This window comes from Polypterus senegalus, chromosome 5, assembly GCF_016835505.1.
Source record: "Polypterus senegalus isolate Bchr_013 chromosome 5, ASM1683550v1, whole genome shotgun sequence".
Taxonomy (NCBI): Eukaryota; Metazoa; Chordata; class Cladistia; order Polypteriformes; family Polypteridae; genus Polypterus; species Polypterus senegalus.
The window spans coordinates 86617115-86633720 of NC_053158.1; the positions used below are offsets into that span (position 1 = coordinate 86617115).

A 16606-nucleotide genomic window follows, 5' to 3' on the forward strand; every position below is an offset into this window, starting at 1 on the left:
GAAGTTTTTCACATATCAACTCTAAATTATATTTTTTCTATAAATGATCTAGAAGAAACTATTACAGCTTTCAAGCACACAGAAGAAAAGGAGGACAGGAGCCAAAAAATACCTTCAGTTTTCTTATTTAAGCCCTGCACAATCCAAGTCTTCACTTCCCATGCAAATAATAAAAACAAAAGATGGCTTAGTTTTGAAGTAAGAAACCACTCTTCTTTCCAATACACTAACTGCAATTAAAATTCCTGATTCGAATTTCCACACAGAAAATGTGACAGCTTGCCAGAGAAAGAATGTAGCCTGTGCTTTTCCCATACAAATTGGTTGATTAATTCAGTTGAGGCTTAACAAGAAAAGGGGAAAATTATTTCTCGGGAAATCATACTCTACAAATGTAAAATGTGCATTTTATTAATTTTTAATTTTCTAATGATTTGTCATGTACTGGTTGGGTGGGACTAGAATCTTTAGAGACTGTCTGTGTTATGGCCAGGAGGGAACAATATCCATCCATCCATTATCCAACCCGCTATATCCTAACTACAGGGTCACGGGAGTCTACTGGAGCCAATCCCAGCCAACACAGGGCACCAGCCCACCGCAGGAGGAACAATAGCAAGTCCAAAATATGTACGTTTTAAAAGAGAAAGGAGCAAAACAAAAGAAAGCACAAAATAAACAAGAGAGACCAAGTATGAAATGTCAAGTCAAAACCAAAATTTTGTCAAGGGGCCCCCCAAGTTATTGTTTTTTCTCATCATTTGTCCATTTCTTCTCGAGCAGGAGCTGTTTCTATTAGTTGTTCATCTCATGAAACAGTGACTCACACCTTGAAATAGATGTGTAAACAGATATAATTAGTAGTCTAAATAGTTGTTGCTAATCACCACCATTACAGAATATATTCACATCCTGATGAATGCAGATATACACAGCCCTTATTAACAATAACTATTATTTTACCACTGTGGCCTTTTTTAGGATCGGTATGTATTTTTGCACATCATTTTTAAGCCTTTCCTAATTTTAGAATTTCATTTAGTCCCATCCTCTTATTTCATTTGTTTTGTGCCTATACATTTGCATATGTGTTAACCTTTTTAGGCATAATGTAAATTTCTTTACTGGTGGCCACTACAAGTGCCACTTATATATACATAAATGGAAAGTACAATGGGGTGGCAACTAGGGCAATCGCCCCAGGCCCCGTGCCTGAGGGGGGGCCTCGCGATAGGAGATTCTTTTGTCACCGTCAGCTCATCATACAAATATGTGGGTCCTCTGCAAGACATTCAAATCCGTTATAGACTGAAATACGGTACGTGGTAGATTTCTTCGCAAACCACTCATAAACGAGGACTTGTTACTTTAGAAGCCTTTCCCGGCATCTATACCAATAACCAAGAAAGCTCTTAGCACGACATTTTTGGTTTCAAAATACTGTAATAATTACGCCCTTCAGTTTCGGATTTGCACTGGGTCAGCAGAAGGCGACACTAATACCATGCAGGTGTCTCCAAATGGCCTTATCTCGACTCTTCTTTCTTGTCGAAATATAGAGTGAGAACTTATGTTTCTTGCTTTTGGGTGAAAAGAGTGGTCCTCGGCAGGGCGTTCCTAACAGACGCCTCTGAGTCATTGCCTCCAAGAAATAGCTCCTATCGCACGCCATGAGCTTGTAGCACCTCAGTTTGGCTTCAGAATTCGGACCTCGCATAGTGAGACATGAATACATAATATTATTAGTGCGTGAGTGTCTTCCAATTTCTTTGCTTCTGTTTTTTCGTTTATTGGGCAAAGAATAACAGTGACCGCCATGAGTGGCAGAGACAGAGACAGATTCCGTAAATACGAATGTGGGGTGGTGAAAGCTAAGAAACGGAATGATAAAGAAGATTTCATTCAGACACAGAAGGGATCACTGGACAAGCTGTTGTACCGATAAGTCAGAGGATAAACGGCAAAAACTTGAGAATGGGGATGAGGATTTGTCCGTGAGTTACCACCGTGATGTGACAGCTGACCAAGTTCTGATACCAAGTTGTGCGTCCAACGAAAAAAGCAAACTAGCCGGCAACGAAAGTTCTTCAGCGCCCTCTTGTAATAATGTGCTACTGCCCACAAGCAACAAGGAAATTGGTGCACCTCTCTCTGGTGACAATGTTATTGAAACAGACATAGCAGAAAGTGAGTACCTGTCTTGTGAAAGTGGAAGTGAAACTGGAAGAATATATCTGCATACTTCTTCTGACACTCTTCTTGAAATGACGAGCACACTGTTCGAGGACATTTATGATCCAGGTAATTGAGAACATGTTAGCAGTGATGTGTGTGACATATTAGTGGAAAAGGGTCCAATCAGGTTACCAAATGACTTTGAATACCCAAAGAATGAAGGTAACAGACATTTTTCAAACAATTTTTTACATGGAGGATGCCGAATAGAGAAACAGTGGATAGGCGATGGTTAAGTTATTCCAAGACCAAACACAGAATATTTAGCTTTCCTTGTAAGTTGTTTGGTACGGCAACTACTGGAGGCCAATTAGCAAATGAAGGCTGCTGCAACTGGAACCATCTTGTTGATAAACTTTAGCAGCACGAGGTTTCTGCAAATCATGTTAAGTGTGTGACAGCGTGGTTGGAATCAGCTCTGAAAATGACCAATGGTAGCGCAATAGATAACATGATGCTAGAACAAATTAGAAAAGAAAAACTGCATTGGCGCGCAGTCTTAACAAGAATTCTAGCGATTGTACAGTACCTTGCCGAAAACAACAGAGCATTTCGTGGGAGAACGGAGAAACTTTATATGCCAAACAACGGTCAGGTTTTAGGCTTAGTTGAGATGCTGGCCAAGTTCGATTCAACGATGCAAGAACATCTTCGACAAATTAAGAACACCGAGGCTCATGACCATTACCTCGGGCATAGGATCCAAAACGAGCTTATTGATCTGATGGCGTCAGCAGTAAAAGGGAAAATTATTAATAAAGTGAATAAACTTGCTAAATGCTTTTCTGTCATCCTTGACTGCACGCCTGATGTTAGCCACAAAGAGCAGATGTCCCTTATATTGCGTTTTGTGGACGTATCAGATCCAGAAGTGAAGGTGGTGGAGCACTTCATCGAATTTCTGGATGTGGACAACGCAACAGGAAAGGGGTTGTCAGAGGTCTTCTTGCCGCGCTGGAGAACCTTGGTCTGGACATTGCCGATTGTCATGGTCAGGGGTACGACAATGATGCGAACATGAAGGGAAAGCACCAAGGGGTTCAAGCGCACATTCTTCGCATGAATAGTCGAGCATTTTAAACTCCGTGTGGCTGCCATAATCTTAACCTTGTTTTAGGAGACATGGCTAAATGCAATTCCCAAGCAGTGACGTTTTTTGGTGTCATACAGAGAATATATAAATGTTTTGCTATGTCGGCTGAAAGGTGGAAAATTTTAGAAGAAGCCATGCCTTTCATGACTGCAAAATCACTGTCAGAAACACAGTGGGAGTGCTGCCTCAAAAGTGTGAAAGCACTATGTTATCAGACGAAAGAAGTCAGGGAGGTGCTATTGATTGTCACTGACACCGCCAATGATCCGCTAGTGAAAAGTGAATCCGAATGTCTTGCAAACTATGAGCTAGGAAGCTTCGAGTTTATTCTGAGCTTAATCATATGGTATGACATTTTATTTGCTGTAAATGCTGTCAACAAAACTTTGCAATCAGCTGACATGCAGCTCGATGTGGCAATACAGCAAATCAAAGGCCTTGTTACTTTCTTGAAAAAGTACCGGGAAACCGGATTCTCCAATGCTATGATCATAGCAAAGGAAATTGCGTCCGAAATGAACGTAGATCAGAAATTCAAGGAACGAAGAGTCAGACGCAAGAAAAAACTTCGATTATGAGAGTAACAACGAATCAGCATTTTCGTCAGGAGGAGGCCTTCAGAACAGGATACTTCTTATGGATAGTAGATCAAGCACTTACCTCAATGGAAAAAAGATTCCAACAGCTGGAAGAGTATGCTTCAATCTTTGGATTTCTGTACAACTTGAAGAGTTTGCGGGCAATGAATGACGATGATTTGTGAAAGTGCTGCATGGATTTGGACAACATATTACGCGCAGAAGACTCACGCGATTTGGACGGAATTGACTTGTGTGGAGAATTGGAGATTTTTCGAGAAATGCTTCCTGATAACATCACTAAAGCTCAAGAGTGTCTTTGGTACATATGGCCCATTCGAGATTCATTTCCCAACATTGTTGTTGCGTACAGAATTATGTTGGCAATTCCTGTGACTGTTGCAAGCATGGAAAGAAGCTTTTCAAAGTTGAAACTTATCAAAAATTATCTACGATCAACAATGTCGCAAAACAGACTGTGCAGTTTAGCTATTTTGTCAATCGAAAAAGAACTTGCCTCAACATTGGACTACGAGGATCTTATCAACGATTATGCTCAGCGAAAATCCAGAAAAGTGGACTTCCGTCTGCGACTGTAAGTGTTCGTTTTATTACAAGTGTTCTGGTTCTCCATAATTAAATAAATTTGCCGACTCCAGCGGAAAAAAGACTGTAATCTTGTTTGTTAATTTTAAAGCTGTCCTCCTGGTATTGCAAGCAATTTTTGCTTCACCCCAACTGACTGGAAAACGGGACTTGTCTATATCTGAAAAGGGAAGGGTGATAACCTGGATTGCGGAAACTACAGGGGGTTAACACTCCTCTCTGTGGCAGGTAAGGTCCATGCTAGGGGCATCCTCAATAGGATCCATGATCATTTGCTAACCTACCAGCAACTGGAGCAGTCTGGTTTTATGCCTAAAGAGTCTACCATCGACTGCATCCTGGCAATGAGGGTTCTCATGGAGCACAAATGAAAATTTCAGCAGCTTCTTTGCAGCCTTTGTCGATTTTCATTAAGTGTTCGACTAAGTTGACCGAGCTGCCCTGTAGGACATCCTGAGACTTTGCAGGATCCCCTCGAGTTCACTGGATATCATGGCCTGCCTGTACACTGGTACTGTGAGTGCTGTGCAGAGTGGAGGCAGAACCTCTGTGTTTTTCCAAGTTGAATCTGGGGTTCATCGGGGTGTGTTCTTGCACCTGCTCTGTTCAATGCTTGTATGGACTGGGTGTTGGGCAAGGTTGTGTGGTCCAGCAGCTGTGGGGCATCTGTTGGTGAAGAAAGATTCACTAATCTTGACTGTGCTAATGATGCTGTGATCTTCACAAAGTCAATGGAGGCTCTGATCGGGGTTCTCGAGAGACTGAGCAAGTAGTCTGAGTGTCAGGGCTTGAGAGTGTCCTGGATAAAAACCAAGATCCAGACCTTTAATGACCTCTTAGGCACAGCCATCAGCAATGTGTCTGTTTGCAGAGAGTGCGTCAACCTTGTCGAGAGGTTTACTTACTTTAGCAGTGACAATCATATCTCTGGTGTCTCTTCCTATGAAGTCAGTAGGCAAATTGGGTGAACATGGAGAGTCATGAAGTTGCTGAAAAGGGGTGTGTGGCACTCCCGGCTAAAGGACAAAGGTCCAAGTCTTTAGAGTCCTGGTGCTTCCTGTCTTGCTATATGATTGCGAGATATGGACGCTATCCAGTGACCTGAGATGAAGACTGAACTCCTTGCCCATGGAGTCCCGATTGAGGTACATAACCTGCATTTTGAGGGAGTGTCAGTTACAGCATGTGGCGCGATTCTCCAAGGGTGATCTGGCTCACAGGATCCTCATTGTTGAGGACACGAGCTGCTTGACAAGGCCAAGGGAATGCTCACATAACACCTGGCTGCAGCAGATAGATGGTCATTTCCAGAGGGTGGAACTGGTCTGAGTGTCTGCCTGGGGCGTTGCCAACCAAGGTCCAGAGCTGCTTCATCATGAGGTGGGTGTGGCATCATGCTGTACCAGTGTATGCTCCCCAACCTGACCTGATCTGAACCCAAACATTTTTTTTCTTTTGTTTTTGTGTTGAAAAGGTTAGATTTTAAGTGTCTCTTAGTAGTTGATAATCTAACCAAGACTAACAGTGCAGTGTCATCTGCGTTGTGTCTGCGTAGTTTCACACCTCACTACCACGAGAGTGCCTCCTTTGTTATTTGTTTTTGTTTGCTACACTTTGGTCTCAAGCAGCTTTCTTTTAAGTCAATTGCACTAATGCATTGTTTCTTGGTCACTGGGTCGTGACCCACTTTTAAGCTGCTGGTGGTAGTCCACGAGTTGCTGTTGTTTGTAATAGTTTGTTGTCAATGGGCCTGATGACCCCCTAGTTATGACAATTGAACTGAATTCACCAAGGCACTTACATTAGAAAGAGTCATAACAACAGAAAGACTGAGAAACAATGCGGCACTACTAAGAAATCTGGTTTAGATCCTGCCGTATCTCTTCAGTCAGAAGCGTGGTTGCTGGTAAATATCATACCTGAATGACATAAGGTTTTCTTTCTAAATACGTTACTGGTAGTGGTCTCTGATCTTCTAGCAACTAGGTGTTTGACATGTATAACTTATATGATTTAGTGATTTCTCTGTCATAAGAAAAAGTTATAGTTTTCATTATTTTTTTTTTTATTTGCCTGCATTGTGTGTGGCATTAACACATTTAGTAATTCAAAATTATAACAATAAATCACCACTACTAAAGAAGGTGTTACACTGACAAAATTTACACCACTTGTCTAATAATGTCAGTAAGAGTCACATTCCTTGATAAAATGTTTAATTACTATGCTTTATTTAGCAGATGCTTATCACTAATTGCAGTGAGATGCTATATTAGAAGGATGTGGCCAATTAGTGTGCCCTCAGAAATATAGATCTAAATTTCCTTACAACTGTGGACAAATGTGAGAATTTTAGGAGCTTAGGAGGCAACTTACACTCCTACAATCCTGGTTATGAATGATGCCACCTTTAAAACAGTGGTATCATTTAAATTTTTAGCACCACTATAAGGTAATCTAAGATGGAATACATAAAATATTTTATCAAAAAAATCTCTTTTTTTTCTGTCAACTTAAAAAAGTTTCATGTAATATTTTCCAATCAGTGCCAATCTAATTTCAGAGAATAGTAACTGAAAGCATCCTCACTCCTTCCATAACAATCTTGTTTGACTACATATTTGGTCATTCAAATCATAAGGTACAGAGTGCTTTTTGGACATTAGACAATATCATAAGTCTAAATATGGATTAAATTGAAGATCTACAGTACATCTCGGTCCAGAACATGAGGAGGTAATATAATCACACTTAACAAGAGTAACCATCTGTTCCAAAAATTCACAAAAACATTACCAGTACTTCAGAGTAAGAATAGCTCAAAAATAAGAAGCTTCTATCCAAAAGCAGTTGCTCTGGTCAACATCTTATTCATATTTGTATTCCCAGGTCCCAAAATATATCTTTCAACCTACATTATGTTTACTTTTAAATACTCAAACTGCACCAAGTATGACTGCAATTCTACACATTGTCATGTTGTTTTAAGTGTTATAGTGTTTTTTTGTTGTATATCATTCATTTACTCCTGATTTGTATTTTCTTGTGGTGATGCCATATGCCAGGGGTGCCCAACTCCAGTCCTGGTGGACTGCAGTGGCTGCAGGTTTTATTCTAAACCTTATCCTAATCAGCGAGCAGTTTTAATTGCTAATTAACTCCTTTTCCCTTCATTTTAATGGCCCTGTTTTTAAGGATTCAGTAGTCTGAATTGATTAGTTTTTTCATTAAATGGCAGCGAAACAGAAATGAGATGTGAAACAAGCCAACAGATGACCAGCTAATTTGGAAAGTCAAACTCCAGCCAATTTCACTCCAACCAGTTACTTAATGATAAGCCAGTTCTTGCTGTTAATTAAAACCATTATTGAATATCATGACTTGTTGCTGCTGTCATTCTGCCACCGCTCCATGCTCCCATCCATCTTTACGGGAGCCCTTGAACCCAACACCGTCAGTAGTGTCACTGAGATGAGCTGACAAGTGAGAACAATTTCTCAGATGAAGCCAGGGGATATTTCCAAAAGTGCTTTTATTAAAATAATAATCAAAACAAAAAGTGCAGTGTCCAAAGTTCCAACTAATATTCCTTAAAATCAGTGTCCAGTGGGGATAAAACAATAAATAAATCCTTTAAAATCCAAGGTTAAAATAAAATGCAGAAGTTAATGCAGTCCTTCTCATTACTCTCCGGTCCACCTCCGTCACTCTTTCTCCCTGGCTCACCCATTGCTCTTGCAGCCGGCTGAGACCCAAAAGCCTCGAGCTCCTTAAACCAGCCTCCGTCTTGGTCCCCTTACGGATGTCACTGCCAGACCGATGAGGTCGGCTCTCCTCCCTTCATCCTTCGCGTACCCGTAGTCGCTCCTCGGATCCCACAGGAGGACACCTGCCTTGCTCACCCCACTCACTCATACTTTCAGTGGGGCGAACTAGCCCCCAGAGCTCATCGGCCTAACGTTTCTTCCAGGGGTTCCCCAGCTTGTGGTGTCTCCACTTTCCAGGTGGCCAGATCATACTTTCATGCCTGCTGTTTTCTGTACTTTAACCTTATGCCTTCTCTTTTCCTCGATCCTTCCATTTCTCTCCATATCTCCTCTGGTGTCGACCCTTATATATACGCTCCACGCGCCTCCGTGGGCGCAGCACCATAATTACAAGCCACAGGAAACCAATGAAGCAATCAAGAATGATGGCACCCACACGTGCAGGTGGGACTTGCTCTAACTACCTCAATAACTCCCCGTGGTCGTGCAATTGCGCCCACGGAGAACGACACGACTAGACGGATTTAAAACCTGGGCTTTTTATTGGAAGCTGTGGACCCACTGTACCACACTGATTTTCAGTTTTTTTCTAAGACCACCACCAAGATGTTTTGGTAACCTGAGCAGACCAACATTACCAAGACCTTCACCTTTCTTTATTTTCAGCTTAGCTGGTCATGTGGCAGTCATGCAGTCCGCAGTATAGTACTGAAAAGAATTACTTATGTTCAAATGGCATAGTGTTTTCAAATGGTGACGTTTTCATGTATTAATGTGTGTGTGCATGTGCAAGAGAGGCAGGCATAGATTCGATCTCATTCAAGTGGTTACTGCAATATAAAATAAACACTTTTGCAAAGGTATAATGAAACAAGTGCACTTTTATTCAAGAATAAAACTGAGTAACAAAAAATTCAAGTTACAACAAGATATCAAGAGGACATGATTCACCAGCGCTTGTGTGTCTGTTTATATCCCTTTAGCAGTATCTTTTACAGGTAGCAAAACTTCACAACAGGTGCATACATCGTCAGCATGGGACTGGCAGATCTAAATACTAGCATGAAGAGTTGCACATGTACTAAAGTGACTATAGCTGCAGGTGGAAGTCCCATTTTACTTATGGTGCCTAGCAGAGTTATATCACGGTACAGTAGTTTATTAACCAGCGAGAGCGCTGTGAAGAAGCTGTCTGTTGTTACGGTTCTGCCTTTGTCCAGAAACAGCTCCATAGTTTTTATGACCACAGACTCAGAAAGTCTTTGCCTTGGGCTATAACTCAAAACACAGTTCTCAACAAAATGTTGTCTATCAGATGTATGAGATCACAGCAAATCTGTCATTTTTTGAGCGTTCTGCCTGGGTGTGTTTGTTGTCAAAGCACAAATGCTGCATGGTAGTCTGTTAGTGGTCACGGGACATTGTATCTTCAAATGCCGGTACAATAAATAGTTCTGGGCAGGCGTCAGTGACAGCACCAACTGTGGTCATTGCTTCTCTGGTGAAAAGAATGGCGATAATTGCCATCAATTTAGAGAGAGAGAGGCAAGTTTGTTGTACCACGTGAATGTCACTGACAGCTTAAAACTGAATAATAAAAAAACAAGTGCTAACCGAGTGTTATAGATTCAAATCAAATGTATGTTTTTATTATATTATAGTAATAATAATACCAGCTCACTACTCAAAACATGGAGTGCCCAGACTCAAACCCGGAACCTTTAGGTTATAAGGCAGCAGTTCTTACCTTTGTCCCATTTAAGAACACATATCAACTCACTGTCAATTGACATCTGAGCTTGGGTTTTTAACTCATTGACAGCAACATGTAAATCAAATTAGATTTTTTTTTTCTTTGGTTATATTCTTGAATAAAAGCGCACGTGTTTATTTGATATTTGGGCTAAAGTCTTCACGCATTATACACCTCATGTCATGATTAGTATAACATGGAAAAGTTTCTGTTTTAAGTATGTGTTCAGCATTTCTTGCCAAACATTTTCTGCCATCCTACACTTACCGAGATCGTTTTAGACACGGAACACACATGAAATGTATTTATTCCAAATAGTGATATATTATTTACCCCATACAACTCCAGGCACCTCACTCCCAGATAAAGAGACTTAATCCCTGAAACTTTTGCGATGGACTCAGCTTCGTTGGTGAGGGGGATGTGATAGCAGGCTACTTGCTGCTTTCTCTGATTGACACATTTGCAAAACAAAAGACACTGATGGAGAGGTGCAAAGGAATTTAAGGTGGCCCGGGAGTATGTGTATATTGGCTTCTGGGATTCTAGTGTTAAGCATGCAAGCAGGGTGCTTTCTGTTGACGTCAGATGAACTCTCTCTCACTCCAGCACCACCAGTACAGCCTATCAACAGGCACTTAGGGGGTACATACAAGTTTAGACCTTAGTTAGGCATTTTTAAAGGGATTAGATTATTTCTGTGTTCTCTGCTTCATCTTTGTGTATTTTCCAGGTTGGTTTAAGCTCCCATTTTGTTTTGACTTACTTTTGCAGTTTGTATTTGTGGGCTTTTGCTTGGTAGTTTGAATTTTGGTTTAGATTTGCTTTTTTCATTCTTCTATTTATTTTTTTAATTTAGTATTTAACAATTATTTTAGATCCTGTTTTAACTGGATTTGTGTTTTAACTTTTTTCTTCTTTTTCTAAGTAATAGATTTTTTATTAATGTATTTGGGGTTGCTCTATAAAGAACTGTATTTTAATAAATTAAATTAAAGAATTAATAGCTTTGTTTTCATGGCTGGAGTATTGATATTTTCTCTCCTCTCTTGGCATTACCTTTTCAGGCCTATTATAGCTATGTTTCTAGGCAGTAAAGTTCAATTTAGTTATCCAAGGTGACTCACAAAAATCAGTATACTTACAATACATTGAAATGTTTTTCAAGAATGAAGAATGTGATAAAATCACAGAGGAGAAAATTTTAAACTGCAGGATAAATAGTAAAGTACAATACAGTCATGGATAGATTAAACTTTGTCTCATAAAACCATAGAAGCTTGGTCATTTGTAGGATTAGTACTGCTGAAGAGAGGCCTGAACAGCAGTAGATTGGGATTAGGCTGGATGTTATTGCTGAGCCGAAGTGAGGTGGAAGGAAAATTAGAACATTAGAATAAAGAATAGGAAATGGAGAAGAAATATTAATTTGAATGAATTAACAATTAATAATTTGAAAACCAGAATGTAAACTAAAAATAAAAATCAGGTCAAAAAGGAGTAGGCTAGACTATAATATCAAAGAACCTGAATAACATTCATGCATTGTTACTTTCAAGAATTTTCTCTGCAAAATTAGATATTTTCAGCTTTTCCAAAGGCAAACTTGTAAACCTTAACCGTCTTTTAGGGTGGATGTCGACTTTTGTCAACATAAGGGGTTGAGGATGGATATAAGGTGCAGAGGGTGAAAAAAAGCTGTAAATGTTGATAAAACTCACCATTACGTTATAGGTAGACCCTCTTAGTTCAGAGGACTTGTTGATTTGACGTTTGGAACCCTGTGTGTGTGTGTGAGTAGCGTAGAGTAACCAACGTCTAGAATGGCATCGACATTGTGCAAAAGAGCGAAACAAATGCATGAAGCAAAATACTCTGCATATTTTTTATTTCTTAATTTATTTTTTGAGTATTATTGCTGAATAGAAACTCTGATTTATCGAACTCCGATTTTGATTCAAGTGATCTGGGGATTGAAAACAAAAGTCAGGTGTCTGCATCAGCTGATCATAGTGCTGGACACGCTTGTGCAGCTGATGCGGCAACAAAAATGTTCGCCCTGGGAGAACTACACAGACATTGATCTGTGAGAGACAAGCTGGCAAGTGGACTTCACCAAACGACTTGGCCTGCTAGTGGACACTGCGGATTAGCAGCCACTTGGCTACTTCATGCTGTCATTTACCAGAAAGTGCCTTTCAGCTTATGAGTGATGGAACAAACACATATGTAATAAGTATGTGAATACTTATACTGTAGGGGCTCCTGGAACATAAAACATTTATCGTAAATAAGTATTTTATGTTGATTTATGCGTGAAACCATTGCTTTGTGTGATGAAAACTGAGTTTTTTGGAAAAATATTCAGGCCTGGAACAAAAGGAAGAAAAAATAATTAGCCCTAAATGAGTTAATGATGTCACACTGCACAACCTACAATCAATCAATCAATCAATCAATCAACATTTATTTATATAGCACATATTCATACAAAAAAATGTAGCTCAAAGTGCTTTACAAAATGAATAGAAAAATAGAAGACACAATAAAAGATAAACATAAGTCAACATTAATTAACAATTAATAAGAGTAAGGTCCGATGGCCAGGGTGGACAGAAAAAACAAAAAAAAACTCCAAAGACTGGAGAAAAAAATAAAATCTGTAGGGGTTCCAGACCAAGAGACCGCCCAGTCCCCTCTGGGCCAAAGGCCCAGCTTTAACAACCCACTGTCATGTTGAGTCAGTGGTTGCTTAAAATGGTAGTATACACAATAAAACAAAATTGTGTCACTGCCACCTCCAGAAGAAAACATTAAAACAAAATAAACTTTTTTAAAAACAAAAGTATATAAAAAAACTAACCACCCCAGAGTGTCCCTTAATAATCCAAAAAGAATAATCCTTAAACAGAGCTTACAAAAAATATTAAAGAAAAAACTTTTTACAAACAGCAACTATTATAAAATTTTTAGCTAAAAGAAGTAAAGATCAAATGCTCTTATAAAAAATAAAAAGACTGAAATATCTGGACAAAAGAGCAAGTTTCAGAATAAACGATGACATGGCATTATGCTGATTTTGCAAAATATATGGAATTTCTTACGTTATACACTGCAGATTTCACCATTTTAACATTATGTGGACTCTTAAAAGGCAATTTATTGGGTACATGTATATAATGAGTAATAGTTTTAATATTAAACCCCATTACTGTAAATCTGACCTTGTAAAGGGGAAGTAAAATCTAAGAATTTACAGATTGTACTTTTTAAGTGCGGCATCATAAACAGTTAAATGAATAACTGCGGCTTTCATACAGATTTCAGTTATCTTAAATTCACTTTAGCTTAAATTCTTATAGCTCCTTTCGTAGAGAATATTAGATATTGTTTAATAGCTTTATGTTTTAACAAAACGTGTGTAAGCAAATTTCACTATAACACAATTTCTGTACACTGGCATTTTATGTTAAATGTTAACATCACAAACAAAGAATAGTTGGTTTTGAGACAGAAAATCCTGGATTGTGATGCTTAAATTACCTGAAGAACCAGTAATTGTGATATAATTCATATCTCACCAGGTAATTCAACAGTCAAAATAACACTGCTTACCATAAGAGGCCTATATTCTTTAATCTCAATGAATCTCAGAGACTTGCACAAATATCAGGACGTACATGAAGATATGGATGATAACCACCTTCAAGTTTACCTATACCTATATAATTCAGTACATCATTATATAAGTATAATGTAGTAAAAACCAGCAGAATTTCTCTTGAGTAAGTTCATTTGAATGTAGTCTACATTTTGGTGAGTGTACAGTATATGAGAGGAATCGTCTCTTCTATAGCATGGTAATACATAGTGCACATAAGACTTCTAAAAAAAAGAACAATCTATTGTCCTGATATTGAATATATTTCCTTTGTATATCTTAAGAGTATTTTATAACTACAACAATCTTTATTGATGCCTTCATCCTGTATCAGTATGAAAAGTACATTATTATATATACTATAAGCTCTGTAATTTTCCATACTATACAGTAAATGGGTACGATGTAACTATATACAAACACTGAAATTGTCTCTTAGGCTCTTTTGAATTTGGCTATGACCAAGTTGGTGCTCACTTGCTGTATTTCCACAACATCGAGCTTGAATAATTACAATAAGAACATTTTCCTGGCCCGTATCATTAATATCTACACAGATTAAACAAGAAACAAATTAAATAAAAAACCTCAATTGAACAAAAACCCCAAAAACATCAAACACAAAAAGCTAGGAACACACCTTGATTGAATTAAACAAATTACTAAATTCCGTAGCCAAAGTACTCCAAAATCCTAAAGATCAAGACAGCATGCATCTCTTTTGCCATAACTATGAATGGCCCTAATCTTGAGATAGTCATGCATTGTATGTTTAACTAAATCTAATAAATTAGGGAAACATTTGCTACATAACTTTGATACTGCACTCAGAAACTAGCAAAGTCAGCTTCAGAAAAAGAATAGCTAGAAAAAAATAGAGTAATACAGATACACTTCAAGTGTATAGCAAGGGTGGAATCATAAAACAAAAGTTAACATGAAGAGAGTGCTAGCTTATTATTTCAGATATTGAATTTTTAAATACATTTTTTCTGGCTGGGGTATGTTAACTGTGGGCTTTTCATTATGGAAGCAAACCCTGTGGAAAAAAAGAGAATCTAAACAGGAAAAATACATGGTTCACTGACCTTCTGTATTATTCACAAAATAAAATAAAAAATGCTAAAGAGCAAAAGCAGTCTAGCTGCAGTGAGACTGGAACATTAGTTTTAATATTTGTAATTTTTAACAATATATATGTTTTTAAACTATTATTACCTGTTTGGGGTTTCTTGAAATAATTACCATAAAGGGCGGATCAGATTTTATTAAATAAATTAGAGACTCACATTGTCCTTATAACCTTCAGGGTCATTTTAAATGGTTGCACGGTACTTCATTCAGTCAACCATCTGTACCTCTATTCAGTTGGTCATGACTGTTTTGATAAATAGGGTTAATGATTTTGTCAATATCTCGCTTAATCAGGAGCAGCTACAACATATTAAAAGGACATTTAATGACATAACTTGAATTCAGTCCTAACAGAATAAATGAGGTGACCTGAACTGAATTAATGAGATGTCCATATCCCAGTGACCTGTAATTTGGATTGAGTTTTCTAATGGATATTTAACTCATTTTGACATAAATAATATACACTAATATGGGTCTAATGTTAATGACAAATCTGATGACAGATTTAATAGATTTGGGATCTAAAATGTATTTATCTTTTATTGTAGGTGAAAAAATACTTTGAAGTATAAGCAGAAGCAAATGAAAAACAGTAATTTTGGCTACAGTGAATGCTTCTGCTCCAAATATAATTTACAAAGACATAAAATTTACATTTAATCCATTTGCATGATTCTGTGAACATTTGGCAGAAAACTGTGAAATTGGACCTGTCATCCTTTCTGCTTTCATTTCCAACTGCTCTTCATTCTCCTCGGAGAGGCACCAGAAGCTCTGCAGCCTAAGTGGGATAGGCAGGGTACTGAAGACCAATGGAAAAAGGATGATATCAAGGGTGAAGGCCTCAGGTCAGTAGGTGTAAGTGAGAGATGGCAGCCAGACTGTCTGTGTTATAAAGATACTACACACAGTATTAATCATTATATTTCTAAATTGTCTTTGTATGAAAACAAATGTTTTCAAACAAAAAATATTGTAATGCAGCAAACGACAGCACAAATATTATGTAAAGCGAATGAACAGCAATGCACTGCATTTTCTCAACTGGAAAATATTATATTTTAGATGTCATTATTTGTGCAAGAAACATTAAATGAAGTAAATTAGTCCCTGCATCTAGTAAAAGTTTACCTAATTCTTAATATAAAATGTTCTGCCCCACATGTTGTTAGCTGTTACTGTTATTTGTTGAACTGTGCTCTCCTTTTGTCTTGTCATTTATTACTTTGGTGTTTTAAATGTGTATGAAACTCACGTAAAGCATGCTGGTCCCATAATAAACATTTAAATACAATACAGCCCATGTGTCGCATGTAGGCACCCCTTTATCTCTTGTTTTGTTCATATCCGAAGTGTATCTTTAAGGTATATAAACCCCTGGGTCTGGTTAGTTGTGGTACGCAGCAATCTGAACATCTGTCTATGCACTTCTCTTTGTCTTGATCCAACCATGGAAATCACTCACCTTGTAAGTGTCTATTAAGTGTCTGCTATGTATTAGATAGATAGATAGATAGATAGATAGATAGATAGATAGATAGATATGTATTAGATAGATAGATAGATAGATAGATAGATAGATAGATAGATAGATAGATAGATAGATAGATAGATAGATAGATAGATAGATACTGCTTTGTAAATCGTTATTTCTTATGTTTGGCTTACACCTGTATATACCTGTATGTTTATTTTGTATATATTTCAGTTTACAACGAGGTATATCCAGTAAAAGCTTTCAATAAAGCTCACCCTTGTCGTTTTTATGTGGATGTG

The 16606-nt window shown here is 38.1% G+C and overlaps 1 pseudogene; it reads left to right on the forward strand.

Annotated features, from left to right (window-relative positions):
• Positions 1 to 2659: 2659 nt before the first annotated feature.
• LOC120529879 lies at positions 2660 to 4091 on the forward strand (annotated as a pseudogene).
• The last annotated feature ends 12515 nt before the right edge of the window (positions 4092 to 16606 follow it).